Source organism: Rutilus rutilus, assembly GCF_951802725.1.
Source record: "Rutilus rutilus genome assembly, chromosome: 17".
In the NCBI taxonomy this organism is placed as follows: Eukaryota; Metazoa; Chordata; class Actinopteri; order Cypriniformes; family Leuciscidae; genus Rutilus; species Rutilus rutilus.
In genome coordinates this window covers 23,349,021-23,362,484 of record NC_140230.1, presented here as the reverse complement: position 1 = coordinate 23,362,484, position 13,464 = coordinate 23,349,021, and the positions used below count along the sequence as shown (strand labels likewise).

The window sequence follows — 13,464 nt, the reverse complement described above, 5'->3', positions numbered from 1 at the left end:
TAACAAAAAAATTACTTAAAAGCAAATACTGAAATGTATTATATAATATAACCACAAATCCCAATGGTCTAAAAATATGCAAAATTATTAACATGACTGTCTAAAAAAGGAAAATTCTCAATTCTGATTTCTAAATCTCTCTTATATTTTGATTTTTTTTTCTTTAAAAATTATACTATTTTTCTGAACTTTTAAAGGCCTGAAACCCATCTATTTCTGCCTAAGTTGGCTGATACCAAGTGACATGAATATGCGCCAATATGCACAGCCTCTGACATCAACATTAAAAGATAAAACATTTTCTCCTCCTTTTAGAAGCAGATAAGTCTGTTTATTTTTCCATCATAATTATGCATGATTAAATGATTAGTTGCATTTTATTATTTGTTTTTCCCTCCTGACTGCGATCAGAAAAGACCTGTGACTCATTTCTGGTTTGCAACCCATCAGTTTAGAAACACTGCTTTGTGTCCTTTAAATTTTAATGATCAGTCCGTATTTTGGATCAGCAACTCAAACAAACATCTCACTTTAGCACTTATATGAAGCCTGATCAGTATTAATCACCTCATGTGCCCACACAAATACTGTACACCCTGTCAGGGCTATATAATGGGACATTATGTCTGATGGATTAGCTATACTTAGAGAACTGAGTACAGGGACAGGGCGGTAAGCTCCTAATGGAGCATATACACACACACACACACACTCTTCTAGAACTAATACAGCACAAAATGTGAGACATCATCTTCCCCAGACTGAAGCTGAAAGGATCATGGGGTCTTTTTCATATGGACACAAACAAACAAGACATCATGATAAGATAAGCACAAACTATACCATCCGGATGTCTTATGACTGCAAAACCAAAGCAAAAAGCTGTGTTGCTTTTCAAGGAATTGATGATGGGGAGATCATGTGAAAACTGACGAATACAAGAGCAGACGGAAAAGAAAAAGAAGAGGGAAAGAGTATATCTTTTTGCTTAACAAATTATGTCCAAATCCATCCCACCCCCCTAATTATGGATTAACTACTGCTGAAAAGAAAGTCAGAAAGTCTAAGATTGCATAGAAAAGTACCAGTACACCTCACCTAAACAAGCCGCATGATTTGATCTATCATTCATGCCGTAGCATGGTGTGAGAAATTACACACCAAAGTTTAATACCGCCGCGATGAAACGTGATGTCTAAGTATAACAAATTGAAAAACAAATTTAGGGAGTGGACTTGCTTATATCCATCAGTTGTTGATTAGAGGCAGATCTGAATACAAGCTTGCAGTGATTGTAAGAAAGGGGCGGGGTTTACGCAGACTAAATGATTGGAGAAGTCCGGCATATACATCACCAGAGAGTCTGTTGTTTTCGGAGATAAAGTTTTGACATTTTGATAAATGAAAGTTTACAGCATTAAAAAAAATGCATGAGTGAACTGTTAACAATAAGATCAATAACATGAAAAAAAGGATACATTCTATCGACTAAGATAAAAAAAAAAAAAAAAAAAATCAAAGATCCTCAAAGGAATTAGGTCAAATTAATCAAAGTCTCATTCTGATATTTTTTTTATATTAAGAAGTCCCTTTCACTCAAGGCGAAGAACTCTTTAGAGAACCAAAGTCTGAGACCTCAGTGGCGTTGTGCAGATAAGACAAGACAGCCCATTTCTCCAAGTTGCTCTCTCTGCTGCCATTAATATATGCTCCAAATGGCATCTCAATCAGCACTCAAGGCTGATGTGAACACTGATAGGGCTGGGAAACCAGTGAACGTGTCCCTCAATTAATTAAATGACCTAAATGGATTTGGACTTAATTACTTCCCCTCAGCTCACTCTCTCTGTCTCTGTAAAGCTCTGCAAATCACAGCCAGGCTAAAACAAATGCAGGTTCCAACAACGGTTTACAAGACTTGGCACAATGATTCTCAAAGTCGGTTGAGATGGTTTCAGCCAAGTTTCAAGGCAGAATCGCGAGTATCATTCACAGAGGAGCAATCACCCCATTATTGAAAACTTCTGCTATTTGGTTGACCGTATACTAAATGCTAATCAATAACATTGACATTCATGGAATGCCAACCTGACATTTGCTAAAGGATCTTCAGCCACAGAGAGCAGTAGTTGGGTAGATAATCTCTCAAAGGTATATTAATTCTCTTTGCAAACATACATAATGCACCCTAACCATAATCATCAACCAAAGACACTGTTCTATAGATTCTAGTTCAATATCAGAACAGATACTTGATGGTTTACAAAGTCAAGTTCCTCACTGAGCTACATTAAAATATCAGGATACTTTGGTAGGCTTTAAAATATTATTTAAAAAATCTATTAATTCCAAGGATTGGTACGTAGCACACAGTTGAGTATAAAGCCAAATCCGTTTAAATCAGATCATGTGATCGCAATATTTTACTGATTAATGGTGCAGCTCTATACCGACCCCAAATGTTTGAATGGTAGAGCAAACATAACCCTGTTCCACAGAAGAAAGTCAGTCATGCAATTTTCTGAAAATATGAGGGTTCATTATTTGACAAAATGTAAATTTTTCAGTGAACTATCCCTTTAAAATCACACAGCTCTCCTACATAAACCACATACCAAAATATATTTATTATTTTGTAAAAAAAAAAAAAAAAAAACGACCATACAAACCCATAGAGTCCACCAAGCAGTTTACCCCCCTTTTCTAGGCAGGTGGCACACACAAATGTGTGTGCGTGTTTGCAAACTATTCGCATCTCTCTTGCTCTTCTAATCAGTGTGCATTCATGTGGCGTTCGAAGAGACGCAAGGCACTGATGAGCAGACAGCTGTCGATATCTGATTAAAACCCTGCTTATCCTTTGCTTCCTCCATGGGGTCAGCGCTGGCTCTCTGTTGGCTCGATGTGGGAAGGGAGCCGGGCCCCATTGCGGGTCCTTGGTAAATGAGGCAGAGCTGTTGCGGTGGCGGGGAGGAAAAAGGCTGCACTGAAGTCTGAGGAGGAGAAATCTCTTGAGCCCAGGATTGATTATCCGACATTCATTTGGATTTACCAACAGCTCCTTGGCTTGCCATGGGATCCGCGCATCCCTCCCTCTCTTGAAGCACTTTAAAAACACTTGCCAAGGCCAGCACGGAAACCCTGATGTCAAGAGAAAGACGGGTTTTTATGGCGTGCGACCGAATCACTTTTAAAAGATCTATATTCATTTACAGGTTGACTCTGTTTAACAAGCCTGGCTTTTATCACTTGCTGGCTCACGATAAAAAAAAATTACGATTAAAATATCACACGGATGAATTTAAATTCCATCAGCGGTTTAATACCTGCTTAAGGAAACATCATGTCAGCCAAGAAGGGAGAGAGAAACATGATTTTTAATTCAAATAAGAGTTAGGCGCTTTTTAATGTGATTCACCCCCTTTTGTCCCAAGTGTCACATGAAAAGGACACACTTCGCTCGCTTCCTCTCAACTCCTCCTCCCATTCTCTTCCACTCTGGGACCCTTTCACACCCTCAGAAGCAGAAATTGAATGAGTCTCCTCTCTGTATACATGGTCCAACATAATAAAGTCTGGTGTCCCTGGGCTCCTCTGTCATTTCAAACACGATTAAGCACATTAGTGCTCTGGCTCTCCACGGCCCATTACCCAGCAACCCCGCTGTCAGGGACCCACAAGTAGCTGTGAACAGGGGCAGAGGCCAGACTCTCCCTCACTTATAGAGTTTCTAGGATCCAACTGTGTCGGAGATTCTACAACTTCATTCTGAGTTGATAAGATTCAAACACCCTGTGTGATTTCAATGAGCCGATTGGAACCCCTGGGTAGCCTTTTCCACCAATATAAGAACGGTATAAACCTGAGCGTTTCCACTAAAGAAAAACAGATCTGGGTTGGAAAGCTGTATTCGAGATTCATTTAGTAAGAATGCACAATACAGTATATCTGTATCATATTGGTAATCAGCTCCTTTCCTTTTTAAATAACTGTTAAATAGAGTTGTTTACAAATCTCAAAATAAACATTTATTTTAATACAGAACATTTTACTGTTACAATATATATTTTTTTTATTTATACATTTATTTATGTTGTGATGCTTAAATGTATTCATTTTTATTTTATATATATATATATATATATATATATATATATATAAACCCTTTCAATTTGGATGTTTGAATTCCTTTGAATGTTAAAATAGCCTAAAAAGTGTCTCAAATTTAGGAATAAGTCTCGTAAAAAAAGATTATGATTTGCTTTCTGCAGCCCATTTGTTTGTGGGCAGGTTAAATATGTAGTAACTAAGTTACATTGCCGTTGAGGAGGTTGTCAAGTCAGTGGAAATGTGGCATCCAGGCACCTGGCACAGCATCATTTCAGTGGAAAAGGGGTGTGGATGGGCTCTTGAAGGCCATGTCAGTAGATAAACACAGCTGATTAGTCTACATTATTGCACTTGCACTTATACCCTACTAAATTATACCCTTCAACCCTGCAATGATGAGAAACCTTCACTGAATGCCTGTTTGTCACACAGATATTGAGGCTAATTGCAGCTGAATTGCACATACAGCATATCCAGGTCTCTGGGCAGGAGAATAGGAGCAGAATCCATGCTTGATTGAAACCGAAAGTCCATCCTAATGTTCCTCACAAGAACTGGAACAAATATACTCACATTTACATTTACTGACACATTTATTCAACTTGCATTGTATTTGAGGTATAACTGCTTCACACACTCCCTGATGTGAATCACATCCATGACCATGGCCTTGAGTTACAAGAATGAAAAGCACTTTTTACAAAAAAGTTTTTGTAAAATGATAGAGAGAGAAAGCGAATCACATATAAAAAGACACAAACCCAGACAATGGTTCGTCTTTAGTCTTGAAAATGTTTGTGTCAGGAACTGATCAACAGCTCTCGAGAAAAACAAAAACAAATAAATTAACAAAACGACTCATGGGTTTTGGTTTAAGAAGGGAAAAACAAGCAGGAAACCATATCACGGTGTGTGTGTCTGACTTTCGACCAACAAAGACGACATTGTAGGTTTGAGACCGCAGCCGTTGGCCTGTTTATGCCAAAACAACCAATCATTATCACTGACCTGTCCCATGACATCGTCACATGATCCAAGGGTCACCTAGCAGGCAGACATGCACATAAACAGATTACAAACCTCTACCCAGTTTTGTTTTTGAATCGAAATCAATTAGGTCAGTATTCAGGTAGGAATAGCTCGAGCAGGCTTTAAAAAGCCAGATATTCCTGGCACACATTCTGCCTGTGTTTTAAACACTGATCCAAATGGCTTCCTCCATGCTATCAGTCATTTCACTCGCCATCTCAAAGGAGACACACACACACACACACACACACATATGCGGACGCACACACAGGAGCCTAATTAGATTTCCAGTGAGTGACCACCCTGCTGTTGCTGGGCTAAATTAGAATTGGACTTAAGGAGTGTTGGGCAATTATTGAGGGTCTGCCCCTACAGAACAGATGACGGAGAAAGAAAGAGAGAGAGAAAGAGAGAAATGCGCATCTGACAGTACAGAGGCCATTTTCATCTTTCATAAAATAGACACACTCGCCCTCATCCCAAGCCACATATTTAAATTGTAATCTACTCAGAACAAAATCAGTGTATGATGGGATAAGAGCGGGAACTTTGGTAACCGTAGTAACCCAGAAAGATATTAATATGCAGACATAATATGCAGACAAAGTCTTCTCAAGAGCACAGAGAGATAGAGAGAATGACAAACAGCTGACAGACAGGAAACACTTTGACCCTCAATTGGGATTAGATAAAAAAATGGAATGGAATGGAAGCCTCACTAGTCTTTTCTCTCTCTGAGTGCCTGCCAAGGTTACTGTAGTCATGTGAAACTATTATGGAGACAAAAGCTGAAAAATCTGTGAAAAAATAAAAAGGTTGGCAATAAAACTGATCTGAAATGATAAAAAAATGCAACAAAATATGAACAAAAAATGTATACTGATAGAGAGAGAAATTTCTTTTTGTTGTTTTTTTTTAAATTAATGTTTGTGATATGATTTAATTAATATCCTAAGCCTGAAATATACATATATTTTTTTTATAAAATAAACTTTAGTTGATATAAAAAAAAATATTTCGGATATTCTCTGCTTTGAACTTTGTACTAATTGTTCTCTGGTGCAGGCCATCTGACACAAGATCTGAGTGGATCCAGGACATATTGCTGAATCGTAAATGTCCCAGAGATGCCAGATGCTAGAAGTAGCAGTAATGGCACATTTTATAGCTCATTTCATTGACAGCAAGTACTGCAGTATGGCAAGCCGTTTTAACAGTTAATCCTTAAAACCTACTAGTATCTATTTTCATGCTACTAGTACTTATTTTTTAGATACTAGTTACTAAAAAATAAGTACTAGTAGCATGAAAATAGATACTAGTAGGTTTTAAGGATTGAATGTTAAAACGGCCTGCCATATGACGTGTTGTTGAAAACATGACAAATAAATCTTAAACTTAAGTGTTATGTAGTACATGTGTATCAGTATGAAAACAATACTGGATCTACATAAAAACCAACAATAGTAATTAAAACAAAAATTGCGCCAAAAAGAAATACAACCGCACCCCCTAAAAACAGTAACGCTTTATTTTACAGTGTCCCTGTTACACATCGTACATGTACTTACTATAGTAATAAATGGTAAATGTTAATTAATAAACAGTATATGATGCATAATTACAAGCAACGAACCCTAAACCAAACCATAACCAGTAACAGTAGTAAGTACATGTTAATTAAAGGTGTTAATTAAACATTTAAATGTTTTATATGCTGTTTGGAAGTTAGACAGGCTGACACAACAACAAACGTGTAGCCAACCAGCATTAGGGGGCGTATGACGGTGGAGGACAGAGAACGAGCAAGAGGGAGATTTGAACTGAAGAAAGACTGCAGAAATAGAGATGAGACAATACAAAAGAGAAAAGCTCAGAAGAAATCACTGGAAAATAGAGGCAAGAGCTTTAGGACCTGTGTTACTATTAGAAACGCTGTCCAGCGCTGGAGAGAGCTAAGTGGGAAGGCCTGAAAACAGACGCAGATGCTGCTTTGATTCGGGTCCGCACGTGAGTAACACTGGGTTTGAGTGTCATTGTGTGTCTGGAGCTGCTGTGCTGTTGGCAACTAACAACCAACTCTTGTTTGTAATTACTATCATGTACTGTGCGTTAATATTTTGTGCTTCCTTGTCATTCGTTCTTCATCTGCGCTTTATTTTTCGTGAAGCATTATTCTGTCGCGCTTCTGCTATGATAAACAAGCATCCTCTCTTGGATTGCGCGCGTAACGGAGGCCAGTTAGTGAGAGTCGCGCTGACGACTGCTAGTAAATGTGGTATTTAGCGTCATTGTTAGTGCACTCGACTCGCTTGCAGGGGGATCGGGGTTCGAGATCGACTCGGAGCAGGGCTGTTAGGATTGGAGTGTGAGTTTTGGAGGCGGAGCAATGAAGAAGGGGTGTGTTTGTTTGGGTTGATTTCAAACATCGACATTGCCCAACATCATTCAAAAACGACGTACCCCACACTGTAACAAGCACACATTAAAAATAGTGCAACTAAAAAACCAACAACATGTAATTAAAAGGAATAAAACTTACAAATTACAAATATTTGTATATTATTATATTGGTATTCAAATGTAAATCTACAAACATGAAACTACTTATGCACCATTAAAACTACACTGAAATAAAAAAACAAAACAAAAAACAAACAAGAATAAAATGCTGTCTGTTGCTCACTGGAATGGCAGCGTGAATAACTGTTAAAAGAATCAGAGGCATCTGGTGTCACGTGGATGTCTAGTCTGTCAGCGAGAGGTCACGACCTTCTCCCTATCAATGCCAGTCAGCCAATCCCTAAGGAAGAATGGGATCCGCTGCGGCCACAAGGGTTCTGCCTTCCTGACAAGGTCAGTCCATGCGAGGAACAACCCTGGCGGGGCACGCTGCTGCCTCTGCTGGGAATGATGGTGGAAAGAAGCCCCATCAGTCTTCATTCAGGCACCAATGACAATTCCTGCTCATCCCATTCCCCGCTGAAATTCCAAGAGGACTGGCTGTCAGCAAACGTCAATGTGTGTCTCGATTAGCATGAAAGTTGGCACGTGATTTGTCACATCTTGCCGCGTACCGCTCAGTGATGCATATGACACACATCGCAGCGATTACTCTCCAATGGACATGTTGTGGCAACACATCCTGATAAGCATCAAACAAACTTGCAGCCGAACTGACGTTTTTCTCTCTTGAAACGACATCCCCAGCCAGATGTCCAGCACACATCAGAGAGGGATCCGTGCCAGCCGGCAGACAGCGGCCGAGCGGATCGATACGAGAACCGCCGAGACTGTCCTCCGCTGTCGCCAAGCCAGGCAGACAGCAGTGGCATTAGCGGAGCGCCACCGATCCGTCCCCTGCTTGGCTCGCGTCTGTTTTCATCAGCCCTCGGACTCGCTGCAGCACACATTTATTTTGCAAATCAGTCATTTAGACAGAGAAGAAAAATCAATTCGTGTTTTCTTTCCCGAAGATGACCTGACGGCAACCTTCAAACAAAAGCCCAAAATTATGCAGTTTTACCTTCAAATTGTCTCGCTTTCTTCTTTGACTTTTAAAGTTATGAATGTAAAATATGCTCTTTTCTTGATCCCTCTCCTCTCTCCCCCGCTCTCATTAATATTTAAGGTTGTTATTTAGAGGCATTACCTGTCTGTATTGACAGAAATTGGAGCCGGCGTCCCCGGCGGGTATTATAATTGGAGGGTGAAGTGTATGCGCTGGTGGTGGAGGAGGGAGCAAAACACGTTTTTACCCTCAAAAATTTTATGTGCAGGTCTATTTTTAATATCAATTCTGTTTCTTCAGGATAAGAAAAAATTAACAGCCCAGGGACCACCTGCTAAAGTCATCACGCATACACACGTAGATTCCCAGAGGAACGAATGAAGTGGATGGTTGTGTGCAGGGGCAAGTGAAGATTTTGGGAGGAGGAACTGGAAGAGTCTTTATCAAAGAAATGCAGTGTAGGCTCCGTCAAAAGCTGCCCGACACTCTCCCTCTCTCTCTCATTCTCTCTCTAACCAAGCACAGCATGAAACCATTCCAATTAGTGAGAGATCCAGAGAGAGAGAACAAAAGATCAGCTCTGATCTCAAAAGAAGACATCAGGACACCAACAAGGCATACATGACAGTCACGCAACATACTTGATTTCCAATAAACACAGTGATATATGTGATGCTGAGCAGTTTGCTTTGTTATAATCTGGTCCAGTATCAAATTATGACTTGAGTTCTAATGTAAAGTAATGATAACAGAATAAGATGCACTGATGACAGCAAGCTCACTCCTCTGTCATTAGTGATGTTTGGTAATACAAGTGTTTATGCTACAGACATGATCTAGAACTCATGTGGCTTGCTGAAGAAAGGTGTGATATTTTTCTAAGCAATATGAAATAAGATTTTACATCAGGCAAACAAGAAAACAGTTTTGACCAGATTGTCATAAAGCCATTGAGGATGGGTCATTTTGACTTGGCCAACCACTTACGAACTACCTACCTACTACCAACAATCTAATAACCAATCTGAACATCTTATCAACCACATAACAATGCTCTGGCAATTACCCATAGTACTGTATAGACCTTTGTCAGTTTAGACGCCATATTGAATGTTAAAGGAATAGTTCACTTCAAAATGAAAATTCTGTCATCATTTACTCACCCTCAAGTTGTTTCAAACATGTATGAATTTATTTCTTCTGCTGAACACAAAATAAGATATTTTGAAGAATGTCAGTAACCAAACAGTTGATGTACCTCATTGACTTCCATAGCATTTTTTTTTCCCTATGGAAGTCAATGGGGTACATCAACTGTTTGTTTACCGACATTCTTCAAAATATCTTCATATTTTTCATTCATACAGGTTTGAAACAACTTGAGGGTGAGTAAATGATGACATAATTTTCATTTTGAAGTGAACTATTCCTTTAACGCAGATGAAATTGAGGGCTGTGAGGGTTAGACTTAGTCTTTACAATGGCCTGATAAAGGTCCTAGATTAAGTAATTTTCACAACTTCATTTAATTTCTTTTTCTCCAAAAGCTGAATAATCGGATTATTGTTAAACAAAAGTACAATCTATTGAACACACTGTGTTCTATTCCTCACAGCCTCGTTTTCAATCTCATAGCACTGAGATTTGCATGGAATTTTAACCATCTGTTTCACACATTTAAAAAATAAAAAATAAAAAAATAAAAAAGAGAAAGAAAGAATGAAAGTGCGTTCGAAAACAAAAAGTGTACACGAAAGTGGATATGAAAGAAAGAAAATGCAAATGTAAGAAAGAACATAACATAACATAACTTTTCTTCTTTTGAAACTACTTTCTTAGGTGGAGGTAAACAATATATAGGAACTAACTGGTCAAATTTTGTATTGCATTGTGTTGTAAAAAAACAATATCACACTCACAATCTTGCCGGTGACCTACGGCTGAATCACGGCCTCAGTTTATTACATTTAGTACGGTCTTGGTTGAGAGATATTACTTAAATGTGTAATATTCCCATGTGTCTCTGTATGGATAGTTCATAGTCTACGCCAGCAGGATGCACAAAGAATGTGTGTATGAGGGGGAAAGAAAGAGAGAGACAGAAAGACCCCCGGGTGCTCAGCCAAGACATGCCGAGCTCAGCGCCTCTGTGCCTGGTGAAGAGGATTTGGGAGGTTGAGTTTCTTTACAGGGCACTGATGCTCATCCACACACACATAGACACACACGCACACACACAGTTGTGATCAAACTCCATGCTGTGCAGGACTGACATGACACACACACACACACACACACACACACACTGCAGAAGACTCGTGTCATTTCAGGATGGTTAGATTCCTGTGACAGGTCTGTACCCAGTTGCTATGTTTCAGTGCTGAGCAACCCAGCTCACCTGGGCTCCCACACAAATAGCTCTGGGTGCCATCATCTTCACTATTCTAATATGTTATTTACACTTTACAACAAAAGCTATTTTGTTGTTTCAGGAAAAGGTTAGGGAATGGGAAATAAAAGAAGAGCGAGAGAGTGAGAGACAAAATCAGTGTTCCATTCTCTTCTTTAGAAGATTAAACTCCATCAAACTGTCCTCTGCTCAGGAAACAGACACAACACACACAAAGCCCTTAATTTACAGTCTCTCAGAAAGCGCTGAGTTAAGGATGTTGTGGTTCACTCAGACACTGACAATCCGTCACAAAGACGGGCGATAAACCGCATCTCTTTTAAGTTGAGTTTGATAACCAGCCATCTATCAAGGATGTATTAGTTTAACTTTCTCCATAGTTTGGTTCATATTGCAGTTGTAGGCTCATGGTTTTGTCACTGTATTTTCAAATATTTGTTCTTTATTGAATAACAAATATTTTGAAATGTACGGTCAGTAAGATTTTATGTTTTTGAAGGAAGTCTCTTTTATGCTCAATGCTCACCACCTAAAAAATACAATAAACAGTCATATTGTGTAACAGTGATATTCACATTCACTGTGAACGCAAGTAGTACTTGATGCCTGGTTCGGACACAGAGTTACACATGTTCTGTCGAGAACGTTGCGGTTCATGCTCAAACATGTGCTGTTGTGTATGTGTGTAAGTGAGAATATCTTCTCTTCGAAATATATGTTCTCTACCTCATGCTGCGTTCACTAATCCAAGCCTGTGCACTTTGAACTGAGACCAATCTGCCATTTTCTCAATTCCAGTTCTAGCCCAAAGAGTATATTACAAGAGCAGCATCTCAAAGGCTTAGAGACCTCTCAAAGGCTTAGACCACACAGCTGTGTAAGGGACCCCTGCAGAACCGGTCATCAGGCCATATGGTCACAAGGTCAATTTCCCCTTAATAAACATCCAGTCAGCAACTCAAAATCTAAAACACACCATCTGAAAGCTCCAGTATCAGCTATATGACAAACAACCAGCTACTTTTAACACTTTTCCAACGACTTTCCACGACCTTCCAGTCGTTTATGATAACTGGGTTTTTCTAGAAAAACAAGAGGTTTTGCAAGAGGTTGCAGGGCAGATTAACAGTACATTTGAAAGTCAGGCATCATATATTAGAATTAATCTAATAAATCAGTTAAGTACCTTAATAGATCATTTGTTAATCAGGCTGATACCAATATAGAAATCAGACTTGAAAAAAAGGCATTTTCAAGCCTTTTCCTTTTGCCAATTTATCAGTTCTGTGATCTGAATATGTGAGTATAGATCAAATGTAAACCTAATTTCAACTCAAATCTTAATGGCTTAAGATTGTTTCTGTCTGATCTCTCTCATGACAAGATGCCAGCTGGTGTCCCTGCCTTTAATCTGATTAATTGGAAACTATCTGTGGTGGCCCCTGGTCAAGAGTGTGTGTGAGGCCTATTGATGTGCTACCATGGCATTCCTATCACATGCTGAATGATGACAGATTCTTATAGTCTTCCAATGGGATAATCCCACATGTAATCCTAATCTCAATCTCCAACCATTAATCTCAATCCCAGACCTGATTAAAAGATCAAACGTGGCTCAGAAACACTCTAATCAAGGCTTCCTCACCATGGCATCCCATATCAATTTACATTGTATAATAATATTTTGCATCTCTTCTACAATCAGTTAATTATCTAGACTCATAATACACTCTAGCAGAGCTACAGAGCAGGGCTGTAGTACTCGAGTTCGGTCTTGGACTCGAGTCCGGACTCGAGACCGTTTTTCTATGGTCTCGGACTTGTCTCAGACTCGCTGGTATTCGGACTTGGACTTGTCTCGGTCTCGGCCACTGGTCTTGCCAAATATGGCTTTTGGTTTTTTTATTATGTTCCCAGTAATAATGTATTATTGTAGAATGCTTCCCGCAGACTTCCGCAGAAACCTCCGTAGATGATCTGCGCATGTTATTTATTTTCTACTATTTACTGCAATACCGGCGCATAGCTGAAATAACAGATCCATCTATACACTGCCGATCATAATATCAAATTGCTATATGGACTAGTGACTGTGAATATTAAAGACTGCTATCAAAGTCTGATTGTTCAGCGAGTCTCTGCAAATGAGTGCAGGTTCATGTACTACACATACTCAAGTACACATTCATCTTCAGCATTTCATCGTCAGATACGCTCAGAAACCCGTCAAAATAAAAGTTCGGTTTAATGTGAAGACATTATCACAGATATATTTTACTGGAGTGAAGCTATTGTCATTTAGTTGCTCAAATGCTCAGCACTAGTACCTAGCAGTGGTAATAGTAGTAGGTTGGTGTTTGTATATCAGTTCTAACACTGCTATTATGAGGTATCACCATATGTC

At 39.2% G+C, this 13,464-nt stretch overlaps 1 protein-coding gene across 2 annotated transcripts in view; it reads right to left on the bottom strand.

Moving 5' to 3' along the window:
• Positions 1 to 13,464, bottom strand: part of sema6cb (semaphorin 6Cb) — a 147,694-nt gene that overhangs the window by 56,367 nt on the left and 77,863 nt on the right. The window lies entirely within an intron of this gene.